This window comes from Thalassophryne amazonica, chromosome 12 (assembly GCF_902500255.1).
Source record: "Thalassophryne amazonica chromosome 12, fThaAma1.1, whole genome shotgun sequence".
In the NCBI taxonomy this organism is placed as follows: domain Eukaryota; kingdom Metazoa; phylum Chordata; class Actinopteri; order Batrachoidiformes; family Batrachoididae; genus Thalassophryne; species Thalassophryne amazonica.
In genome coordinates this window covers 44851487-44864426 of record NC_047114.1, presented here as the reverse complement: position 1 = coordinate 44864426, position 12940 = coordinate 44851487, and the positions used below count along the sequence as shown (strand labels likewise).

The following is a 12940-nucleotide window of genomic DNA, read 5'->3' as shown; positions in this document are numbered from 1 at the left end:
CTCCGTGGCGCATCCCTCCGCTTCTCTTTCCATGACAAAAACTCCTGTAACAGTGGAATGTGCCAAAAAAGTCTTGATGTCCACGTCTTCTGCCATTTCTGTGGAAGTCAGACGACGTCCCGGATCAACAAAGCCTTCACTTTGGAAATGATCTGGTTGTTTCAGCGGGGTTTCAGCCTGTCGATCGGCGTTCGGAGTGCGCCGCGCTCTCAGACGCTGTGGGAGGTCTTTAAACCGGCTGGAGCACTCCTTAATCTGCGTAATCCCCATAAAATCGTCCCTGAAAGCCATCTGAATTTTCTGAATGGTGTCCACCTGGAGGTCTCTCACAGTCTGGAAAAATTTGATGCAGTAAAGCTCCAAATCGTTCAGACATTTTATTCGCAATAAAAATCCGACGAGAGGGGTGGACCACTGCTCACACAAAGCCTGCTCACAGGCGAATGACGCAACCGACAGGCGTGAAAAAACTCACGCATGAACAAAGGTTCAAGTTTGGCTGATGCAATCACACATGATTCAAATCCATATGGTTTTTGCAAAAAATAAAAAGGTCGGATACTTTTCTAACAGACCTTGTATATATATATATATATGTGTGTGTGTGTGTGTGTGTGTGTGTGTGTGTGTGTGTGTGTGTGTGTGTGTGTGTGTGTGTGTGTGTGTGTGTGTGTGTGTGTGTGTACTAATCAGTAACTATTGGTAATTTAGATTTTTTTCTGGGCTCAATTTCAGAAGCTAGATTCAACTGTAGGAGCAGAGTGAGACAGAACACAAGTAGTAAAATTTAACTGGTACCGTGTATTAAAGAAATAAGAGACAGTCAAAACGTACAACACACTGAATTGAACTCGAATGGCCATTCATGTAAATTGTTCACTTTCTTGTAAATGCAACTTCAAAGTTCAAAGGAACCACAACAAGAGTCCATGTGACTTTCGGTCACAGCCCACAGGACAACAGTTAACAGCCTGAATGGGAAAAAAATGTCCAGAGGTATATCAGAGTCCGAGTGAGGGAATTTGTGACTGTTTATGAAATGGGATGCCGAGAGCAGTGAGTTGCGGAGGAGCTTACGGAAAAGGGTGGCTGCAAAGCCTCCTACCTGACGAGAGCAGAGCAGGTGTGGTTCAGCAGGTGATCTTTGGGCTGAGTTCAGTCTTCAGACTTCTGTTGCCTTTAAACAGACAGATCCTAGCTCGCCATCAACACCTGGCCAATATAAAGCAGGACCAGTATAAATCCATATGCACATGATTATTAATAATCTTAATAAATAATCCAAGTTGTGATATAAATCACCAATGTATCAAAATCCAATACTGTACAAAATAAACTTCCATATAATAGTTGTATCAAAAAGTATTCACTCTAACAGTGTCAATGATTCAAAGCACTAATCAAAACCAAAGTGCATTCTTAGTATAACAGTGCATTAACTTACTGGCACCAACAGTTGGTTAGAAGTTGGGCTAATACATTCGTAGTGAAATCACAATTACAATAGACATAAATCTTAATCTAAGTAAGTACCTACGTAACTACCTACCTACGTATGTACCTATCTACCTACGTACCTACCTACATACCTACCTATCTACATACCTACCTAAAGACCTACATACCTACATACCTACCTACGTACCTACCTACCAACCAGCAAGAACTCTGGCTCTCACAAACCTGTTAGTTTTTCTTTAAGAAGATTTGCACCTGTTTGAACTTGTTAACTGTATAAAAGACACCTGTCCACACACTCAATCAATCACACTCCAACCTATCCACTGTGGCCAAGACCAAAGAGCTGTCTAAGGACACCAGGGACAAAATTGTAGACCTGCACAAGGCTGGGATGGGCTCCAGGACAATAGGAAAGCAGCTTGGTGATTCAATTCAATTGATTTCATTTATATAGCGCCAAATCACAGCAAAGTTGCCTCAAGGCGCTTCACACAAGTAAGGTCTAACATTACCAACCCCCAGAGCAAGCACATAGTCGACAATGGTAAGGAAAAACTCCCTCTGCTGATTCAAGGAAGAAACTTCAAGCATAACAGACTCAAAGGGATGACCTTCTGCTTGGGCCATGCTACCGACACAATTTACAAAACAATTTACAAAACGAATATGCAGGAAATTTTGCCGATACACAGGACGGGAGATTTGCAGAAGTAGACACCACTCCCATCTCTGGATTAAGCCACACCTCAAACAGAGAGAAAAAAACAGAATTACGCATCAGAAAGACAACAAATACAGTGTAATTTGTCAGCATTAAGCAACAAGAAAAACTGAAGAAATATTAAGGGTGATTGCCGGCCACTAGCCCTAACCTAAATAAGAGCGTCCTAAGTCTGGACTTGAAAGTCTGTACAGAATCTGACTGTTTTATTGATGCGGGAGATCATTCCACAGAATAGGGGCACAATAAGAGCAACCTCTGTGACCCACAGACTTTTTATTCTCCCTAGGGACACAAAGTAGTCCTGCACCCTGAGAACACAAAGCCCAAGCTGGTACATAGGGTTTAATAAGGTCAGCTAAGTATGGAGGTGCCAGTCCGTGAACAATTTTATACATTAGTAGCAGAACCTTAAAATCTGATCTCACAGGGACTGGAAGCCAGTGAAGAGATGCCAACATGGGTGTAATGTGATCAAATTTCCTGTCAAAAGTCTGGCGGCAGCATTTTGAACCAATTGGAGACCCCTAATTTTGGACTGTAGTAAACCAGAAAATAGAACATTGCAGTAGTCCAATCTAGAAGAAACAAATGCATGAATCGGGGTCTCAGCCTCAGCCATAGACAGGATGGGATGAATCTTTGCTATATTTCGCAAGTGGAAGAAAGCAGTCCTCATAATATCTCTAATGTGGAGGTCAAAGGGCAAGTAGGAACAAAAATTACCCCATGGTTCCTCACTTTGTTTTTGGTGAGAAGGTAACAACTGTTGGCATAATTATTAGAAAATGGAAGAAACACAAGATGACTGTCAGTCTTCCTCGGCCTGGGGCTCCATGCAAGATATTACCTCATGAGGTAAGGATAATTCTGCAAAGGTCACAATTACATGGGAGGACCTGGCCAATGACCTGAAGATAGGTGGGACCACAGTCGCAAAGATTACATTAGTGACACACAAAGCTGTCATGGTTTAAAATCCTGCAGGGCACGCAAGGTCCCGCTGCTCAAGCCAGCACATGTCCAGGCCTGTTTGAAGTTCACCAGTGACCATCTGGATGATCCAGAGGAGGCATGAGAGAAGGTCATGTAGTCAGATGAGACCAATATAGAGCATTTTGGCATCAACTCCACCTGCCGTGTTTGGAGGATGAAAACAACCCCAAGAGCACCGTCCCAACCGTGAAGCACGGGGCTGGGAACATAATTTTTGGCGGTGCTTTTCTGCAAAGGGGATAGGACGACTCCACCATCTTGAAGGGCGGATGGATGGGGTCATGTATTGTGAGATTTTGACAAACACCCTCCTTCCCTCAGTAAGAGTATTGAAGATGGGTCGTGGCTTGGTCTTCCGGCATGACAGTGACCCCAAACACACAGCCAGGGCACCCCAGGAGTGGCTCCAGACCTGAACCCAATAGGAAATCTTTGGAGGGAGCGAAACTCAAAACCTGAAAGATCTGGAGAAGATCTGTATGGAGGAGTGAACTAAAATCCCTGCTGCAGTGTGAAAAATCTTGGTCAAGAACTACAGGAAACGTCTAACCTCTGTAATTGCAAACAAAGGTTTCTGTACCAAATATTAAAGTCTGTTTTTCTATTGTATCAAATACTTATTCCATGCAATAAAATGCAAATTAATTATTTAGAAATCATACAGTGTGATTTTCTGAATTTTATTTTTAAATTCTGTCTCTCACAGTTGAAGTGTACCGATGATAAAAATTACAGATCTCTCCATTCTTTGTAGGTGGGAAAACCTGCAAAATTAACAGTGGACCAAATACTTATTTGTCTCACTGTACTACTTGCAACCTCAATATTCCACTGTGCTCCGCTTCATTCACACACATCTACTCTGTCTTGCTCTTTCTGGTTTTCAATTCTTTTCTCTTCTGAATGTATCTCCAGGCTCATATCAACCTGCTTTCTATCACGACAGATTGCAATGTCATCTGCAAAAATCAAATACGAGGTCTGTTAAAAAAGTATCGGACCTTTTTATTTTTTGCAAAAACCTGATGGACTTGAATCACGTGTGCTTGCATGAGCAAACCTTGAACCTTTGTGCGCATGCGTGAACTTTTTCATGCCTGTCCATTGCATCATTTTCTGGTAAGCAGCCTTTGTGTGGGACGTGTGCTGTGCGCTCGGCGGATTTTCATTTCAAGGAAAAAGGTGGAACATCTGGAGCAGTGCCGCATCAAATTTTGCCAGAAACTGGGTGACAGCCAGGTGGAAACCATTCGGATGATTCAGACGGCTTTCGGTGACTTTTCGGTCATGTGATTATCCGAGAAATTGTGGAAGAGGTGGGCATGTCACAGCATGTCCTCTGAGACTTCAACACGAAGGCGCTTTTGCTCCACCATCAGCAGCATGATTTTCACCCCCACTCTTTTCATGGCCAAATCTTCTGTCACAATGGAATGTACCAAAAAAGTGCTGATGTCCACCTCTTCCTCAATTTCTCTGACAGGGCGTCAGACCGTTAGTTCTTCGTCCCGGGGCGGTATGTGATCCGAAAGTCAAAACGCCCGAAGAACAGTGACCAGCGGGCTTGCCTGGGGTTCAGACGCTTGGCGGTCCGGATGTACTCCAGGTTCCGATGGTCCGTGAAAACCGTGAACGGTACCGAAGCTCCCTCCAACAGGTGTCTCCACTCCTCTAGAGCCTCCTTCACCACAAGAAGTTCCCGATTGCTGACGTCATAATTCCTTTCAGCCGGGGTCAACCTGCGGGAGAAATAGGCACAAGGGTGGAGAACCCTTGTCGGACTCCCCGCTCTGGGATAGCACGGCTCCTATCCCTGAGTCAGAGGTGTCCACTTCAACTATAAACTGGCGATTTGGAACGGGCTGCACCAGGACTGGCGCAGTCGAGAACCGGCGTTTCAACTCCCTAAACGCGGCTTCGCACCGATCCGACCAGGTGAAGGGGACTTTAGTGAAGGTCAGGGGTGTCAGGGGGCTAAGTACCTGACTGTAGCCCTTGATGAACCTCCGGTAGAAATTTGCAAAACCGAGGAACTGTTGCAGTTTCCTACGGTTTGTTGGTTGGGGCCAATCTCTCACCGCCGCAACCTTGGCCGGATCAGGGGCGACAGAGTTGGAGGAGATTATGAACCCCAGGAAGGACAAAGAAGTACGGTGGAACTCGCACTTCTCGCCCTTCACAAACAGCCGGTTCTCCAACAACCGTTGCAGGACCTGACGTACATGTGTAACATGAATCTCAGGATCCGGGGAAAAGATGAGTATATCGTCTAGATACACAAAGACAAACCGATGCAGGAAGTCCCGCAAGACGTCATTTACCAAAGCTTGGAACATCGCGGGGGCGTTAGTGAGGCCGAACGGCATGACCAGGTACTCAAAGTGACCTAACGGGGTGTTAAATGCCGTCTTCCATTCGTCTCCCTTCCGGATCCGGACCAGGTGGTACGCATTTCTAAGATCCAGCTTTGTGAAAATTTGGGCTCCATGCAGGGGCGTGAACACTGAATCTAACAGGGGCAGAGGGTATCGGTTGCGAACCGTGATCTCATTCAGCCCCCTGTAATCAATGCATGGACGGAGTCCGCCGTCTTTCTTGCCCACAAAAAGAAACCTGCACCCATCGGGGAGGTGGAGTTCCAGATCAGCCCGGCAGCTAATGAGTCCCAGATGTAGGTCTCCATTGATTCTCGCTCAGGACGTGAGAGGTTGTACAGCCTGCTGGACGGGTACTCAGCGCCCGGGATCAAATCAATGGCACAATCGTACGGATGGTGCGGGTGAAGGGTGAGCGCCAGATCTTTGCTGAAAACGTCAGCAAGATCGTGGTACTCACTTGGCACCGCCGTCAGATTGGGAGTGACTTTAACCTCCTCACTAGCTGTCACACCAGGCGGAACCGAGGATCCGAGACATTCCTGGTGGCAGGTTTCGCTCCACTGAGCCACAACCCCAGACGGCCAATCAATCCGGGGATTGTGTTTTATCATCCAAGGATAACCCAAAATCACACGGGAGGTAGAAGGTGTTACATAAAACACAATCTCCTCCCTGTGATTTCCAGACACCACCAATGTCACTGGCTGTGTCTGGTGTGTGATTAATGGAAGAAGGGTGCCATCTAGTGCCCTTACCTTCAAAGGTGAAGGTAGAGCCACTAGAGGGAGCCCGACTTTCCCTTGCCCATCTGCTGTCCAGCAGATTCCCCTCCGACCCCGTGTCCACCAGTGCTGGGGCGGTGAAGGGTTATATCCCCACTCAGGATCGTGACTGGGCTGCGTGCAGATTTTCGGGGTCTCCCAGCGTGGGTATTGTGACCACACCCTTAGCCCAGTCTCTAAGGACGAGTGCTGCTGTATTGACTGTTTGGGGCAGTTTTTCTGCGTGTGCTCAGTTGAGCTGCAGTGAAAACACTCCCCACGGAACAGCCTCCTTTGTCTCTGATCTGATCGCCTTTTGGCCCTGCTTGTTTCCATAGCAACGTCAGCAGGGGGAACTGTCGTCACGTGGATGTGCCCCTGCTCGGTGACTAAGTCCACCGAGCAGTGAAAGCGGTTAAGATTTGCTGCAGCTCACCTAACACGCCTCCTGCCGACGCCTGTGCACCTCGCTCTTCCATTGGCTGTTCAAGTGATGGTTGACGCCCCTCGGGATCCATGACGCTGGCCGAGAAATCCTTTTTGTGAAAGTGTAGGAACACGGACCCACAACAGGGGGCGTTAAATGATACGGGCAATGGATAAGCCAAACAGTAACAATTTAATGTTGTGAAGTGCACAACGAAATACAGACAAATACAGTTTTTGGTACTACAGACAATTATATGTTGAGTGACGTGTGGGCAGGCTTGAGGATAGGAGACGTCCGTCCAGAACCGAACCGGATCCCACACGGCCCTCACCGCCAACGGATCTGAAGAACACCGGAGCCGCCAAGTCCTGGATCCCAGGTGGCCACCGTCTCCAGCTGTCAGACCTGGTACTGCTGGCAGAGGAACAGAAACAGAGTTGATGAGTGTGAGTTCGCACACTCAGTAATCCCACAGTCTGTGTTCTTTTGGGAGGGAGCATCTCCACCTCCAATCACATACTCGTGCAGCTCCTGTCTAACCACTTATCTGGTTGGAGTGTGAAGCGAAGCGTCGCTGGTCACACCTAACGCCAATCCCACAGATAAGGCAAACCACAGGAAAGCGGCTGCAAAAAGAGTTCAGACTATTTGTCAGCGTTGAATACAGCAGAGAAATTACCTCTTATGGTGGTGATTTCTCGGCGAGGAGGTGGAGTGCAGTCCGGCCTTTATGGTGATGGTGATGAGTTGTATGAGTGACAGCTGGTGCTGATGATGAGTGACAGCTGTCACTCCCAGTGGCTCCAACGCCCTCTCGGCTTGAAGCCTGCACTCCAAGCAGGGCGCCATCTGGTGGTGGTGGGCAGCAGTACCTCCTCTTCAGCGGCCCACCCAAACATATACAAGATCGGGAGACATTGAATCCATAAATGTCTACACTCTAAAACTTGGGTTTAAGAGAATAACATTTTCAGCCTTCTACAGCATATAATTCATGACAAACTGTTATCCAAATGTCTGTTTAAGTTCATAATTAAGCTGAAGGTTATGAAAATGTCTAAGGCTAAGTAGGGATGCTTCGAATGTACTTCAGTGTGCTTACACTCTTAGAAAAAGAGTAATCTCGGGAAAGTGACTAAATATGTCTACCACTCATTGTGACTATCAATATACCTATGCAATATAGCTGTTTCGAGGCATAGGGCAAAGGAAAGCTGCTACTCATGCACTCTAACATATTTACACTCAAATAACAACCGGTTTGAACGGAAAGAAATGCTTTTTTTATTAATTACAAGAAATCAATTTGTTTTATGGCCATAACCATTATTATTGTTATATTGTTGTTGTGTTGTTGTTATCATCATTATTATTTTAGGTTATTGGTATTAAGATGATTATCACCATATTTTTTAACTGAAACATTGTAAATACCTGGTTGGCAACTTCTAGATATGCACAAATGTTCATGAATATTTTGTAATGGACTACTCTCTACAGCTTTCATGCTAGGAAGATCACAGGACCTAATTTTATGTCTCAGAGGTAGAGGCCTCTGTTAAAGATCCCTACAGTCCTTAAATGAGTCCTGTACCTCTTTCCATTTTGAAACATACGACCTGCTAATGTATAAGGATGTCCGACGACGTAAGACGCCACACGACGGACGATACATGATCACATAAGCTCAGTATAGTTTGCACTAGTTGCAGTAGCCATTCTCTACAGCTTAATGTCCAATCTGATCACTGGACCCTACATAATAACCATATGATGTACTGTCATATGAATAGCAAATATACACTGTATTATAACCATGCAAACACCCTTTTAAAAAAAGCAGGATACAGGGCTAAAATCAAATGTCTCCCGCTTTGGCCTGATTACTATAACCTAAAGAGTCCCTGGACAAGTTTGGCGCTTTTGTAAAAAAGTGCATGATTCTATCCCTTAACTGCTGGACTATTACCAGGAAATGGACGCAATCGACAGGCGTGAAAAAGTTCACGCTATGCGCCACGAAGGTTCAAGGTTGGCTCATGCAAGCAACACATGATTCCAAATCCATAAAAAGGTCCGTACTTTTCTAACAGACCTCGTATGATGACAGACATGTTTGTCTGCCTGCCATCCCAATGCAACAAGAGAGGGCTAACTGATCCTTGACGTAACTCACCTCCCACCTTGATGCATCTATCATTCCAACTGCACATCCCAAAGCAGTCACACTGTCCTGTACCTTGTCACAGGCTTCCTGTAACCCCTATGACTGCATAACCTCTTTCCCAGGTGTCTCTCAGTCTCAAAATTCAAAGAATCAGAGATCTGAAAATCATGGTGAGATAAAGAAGAGAATACACCCAGATGAACAAGAAGGTCTTGCTCCAGAGACATACAGGACAATCACGTCACACTAGAACATCTAATAAACTGACTGCGGGTTCATAGTGTTTTTAGGGAAAAGGTCAATCAGTCTATTGTGACTCACAGAACATGGAACCATTCACGTGCATAAAAGCACCGCTGGGATCAATTGTAATCTCTTATGTGGTTCTAACAGATGGAGCTCAGAGGGTTTGTTGTGTCCTCTTATTCGCACTAAGGCTATGAAATTTGTGATTGTTCTGTACAAACCACTGCTGTTTCGGTACGTTCTGGGTATCTAAAGGGAATTATATGCTTTTAAAGAAAATGGCGTTAAAAAGACACAAGTACTTCTCTCCCATTACAAGGACAATGCAGAGAAAAAAACAAGTGAACCCCTTATAAGCTCTTAGTGGGACATCAGTCACTGTCATACAAGCGCTGTACAAGACAGCAACAAGCATGAGGATAATTAAAACATCAGTTTGATTTTTTTTAAATTGAAGTTCAGAACAAACAAGGCAGTCAGTTGGCAACAATGTAAAAGCTTTTTTTTTTTTTTTAAAGTGCACCGATTCCTTAAGCCAGTGCTTTTGTAAGCTGTGCATAAGTGTAATTTGTTTGAAAGAACTTGTTATTACCCCCAAAACAATCCTTTCAGTTTAGCCCCAAAGAAAGAAAAAAAGGAGAGTAATTGGACAAGGTTTCAGTGTTGGACATCGGCAGCATGATGCTCGCTGCCTTGGGGCTTGAAGTCAAGCCAGCTGACTGCTTCCTGATCACAAGGCTCACTCACAGTCTCTCACTTCTGAGGCGTGATTATTGTGGTAACATTTCCATCACGTGGCATATCAAAAGTTTAAGAGTTTTAAGCATGAACCCACTGCAGGCGGCAGATACATGAAGCCACACCCACAAATTAGAATGTTAGGGCATTCTAATTCTAATTCAAATTACATCAATGAGAAGCAGTTCACTTGTCTCATTCATTTCCACATCTGCTGGCACGTGTCCTGCTGGCCCAAGCACGTGTCTTGTGGAGGGCGTGCCACAGGACACCGCTTCATGTGGAACAGAGCTCAGGTGGGTGACGTGACATTCTGATCACCTGATGCGTGTTATGATCTGACGGTCCGTTTCAACCTGGGGGCAGCCTGTCCATGTGCACGCCGTGTGCGTGCGCTCACTAACTGCAGCTCATTGCCACAGTGACATACGTTTTTATTTATGTCCACTTGATGACAGCAAACAGACACACGCACGTCACCGTGGTCAGTTGTTAGTCCTGTCTGTCCAAACACAGTAATGTCCAGCTGGATGTCCAGAATGACAGATCTCCATAGCTGCTTCAGTGGGCAGCCACACCTCCTGTCAATTTTTACTACACACACACCAAAGCCACACTCATTGGGCACTTAGACAAATTTCACTGCCAGGACAACAACGATTGTCTGCAGACTGTTGTAGTGCCAAGAATGCGAATGGCCATACATTTTCTAAGTGCCATGCAAGCAGTGTTAGATGTTCATGCGTGTCACCTGGAATTTGGCCAACACCAACGAGAGGGTTCAATGGCTCACACAGTGCACGCTTTGTCTGTCAGCCACTGGTAGTGCACAAATAGTTGTCACAACAGGTGTATGGGCATTGGAAGCAGCTACGAAATTACATGGTTTGCATACGATTCCTGCTTCATGCACACTTAATGCGCAATTCGACCAAATTCGCACTATGTGTGAAGGGGCCCTTAACAATTTTACTGTGAAACAGTTGGATGTATTCCGAAAAAAAAGGCAGATACTACTACAACATGTGAACAAATTGCAAGAGACTGGCGACACGAAATGTTTAAATGTTCATGGATTTCTGCATTTTGAATTTAACTGGTTTAAATAATATCGGGTTTGTTTACACTGATTACCAGACAGACTAAGACTAGATCCCGTATTTCAATGCCTTCCTGCACTCGGCCATCAGATGTGTATCGTAGAAGTTGTGGTGAGCTTGCTGAGATATTGGCTTATCTCAGCATGATATTCATGTCTATGGGTCTTTGGTGTTTGAGGATAAGATGCATTTGGGAGGGAATGTATGGACTCAAGTCTTCAATGTGATGTGCTTCCTGTCATCTTTGGATGCTAATCAGTGATCTCAGGTACTACGTCTCTAAGGCAGATCCTTGGGTACTGCTGGAATGACGTTGAGTCAACAGTTACTTTGGATACTTGGATGAGAAGAATCATTTACCAAGGGATGGAATATCAGCAACGACATTTGAATGCCACATGTAGATCCATCGTTCTTGAGGAACCAAGGAAATAGGACAGAAACAGGACATGCAGCAGTTGGTTCTGTGGTGTGATGGATGCTGAAACATGCGGCAATACCCATTTTCCCATTTGCACATTTTCAGCTTGGGACTCCAGAGAGGGCGGTCGCATCTCCTCCACTCTCCTTATCTCTCTGCTTCTGCCTTTAACCTTCAAGTCCATACTCACCAGACGGTGAATTCCTCAAACTATATTGGATTCTGGATCTATTGGACTGCTATTGGATTAACCATGGAACTTGATTCAACTGGTCTCTGAACGCTATTGACACCATTTTTTTCTCAGGACCGGGGGATCCTAACTGCCCCAGAGGAACTGCCCAGATGTCCTCGACTCCTGGGGTCTGATGTGTTGCATGCTTGGTGCCTTTCTCCATGGAGGACATTGAGGGTTATTCATCTTGGACTCATGGTAGTGGGCTGGCACTTTTGGCTTATGTGCTGCCCTGATCTACCAGAAAATTGGCAAGACGGCGGCATCAAGAACCACGGGCCCTCGCTTGGCCGTCATGATTAACAAGGTTGGCAAGGCAGTGCATTCTCAGACTGCGATGACTACTGAACTCAGACGCAAAGTGGATGACACCCTGGAGCTGATGCGTGCCTTGCAGTTGAAGCTGAAGGTTTCAGAGGCCGGCAAATATTCTTAATTCATAACTGGGAATAGTCCTAATTCACAATTGGTTTTGGTTTCGAGTGAAGCTTTGAAAAGTGTTTTTCACTGCTGTGAGCCATAATCAAGGTCAAATTGACCACTGTTTTTTCTCCTGAGGAATGTGGCCTTGATGAGATATTCGGCTCTTCATATCTCAACCCACATAGACAATATCCATGGACAGACTTCTGAAGCCTGGTTTCCACTCCCTTCCCCTACCCCCTCCCTTCCTGATCAACACTTCCCCTCTCCGGCGCCGTCAACGTCACTTTCCCAAGATGGCTGACTGGTGGCGCAACTCAAGGTGCAGCGGCTGTAACACACCACATCGCCTCAATTGGGGAAAATGGACTGTCCAAGTTTATTTGCACATAACAATGTCAAATGTATATGTGTTGTCTTAATTTTGATGTGTGCCATTATTACGGTGAACAAGTAATAATTGTGGATTAATTGCGGTTTGTCTATGGTATGTGAGTGTGCAAATCTCGTTGTTGTCATGACAATGATAAATAAATCTATCTATCTATCTATCTATCTATCTATCTATCTATCTATCTATCTATCTATCTATCTATCTATCTATCAATACATTACATCTGTGAATGCTCCTAGACCTGACCTGTTTTGATCTGATGTTGAAGAAGGTGAATACATATGTAATCAATTATTTAGTTAGGGTCCTATCCCACTGAGCTGTGACTGTCTGAGAGTAGTTAGAGATGGTGAATTTTCAACCACGCACACGAATGAGTGACAATTACACTTGGTATCTTACTGAACTGGTATTAACGACCTGTTAGACTATGGCGCCAGAATGTCAGGCAATTGTCAGCCAAATATTG

The 12940-nt window shown here is 45.2% G+C and overlaps 1 long non-coding RNA gene across 1 annotated transcript in view; it reads right to left on the bottom strand.

Annotated features, from left to right (window-relative positions):
- Positions 1 to 2935: 2935 nt before the first annotated feature.
- Positions 2936 to 12940, bottom strand: part of LOC117521864 — a 19805-nt gene continuing 9800 nt past the window's right edge. Inside the window, exon 3 of the long non-coding RNA XR_004564084.1 lies at positions 2936 to 3052. This is a non-coding gene — a long non-coding RNA (uncharacterized LOC117521864). The remainder of the gene's footprint in view (positions 3053 to 12940) is intronic.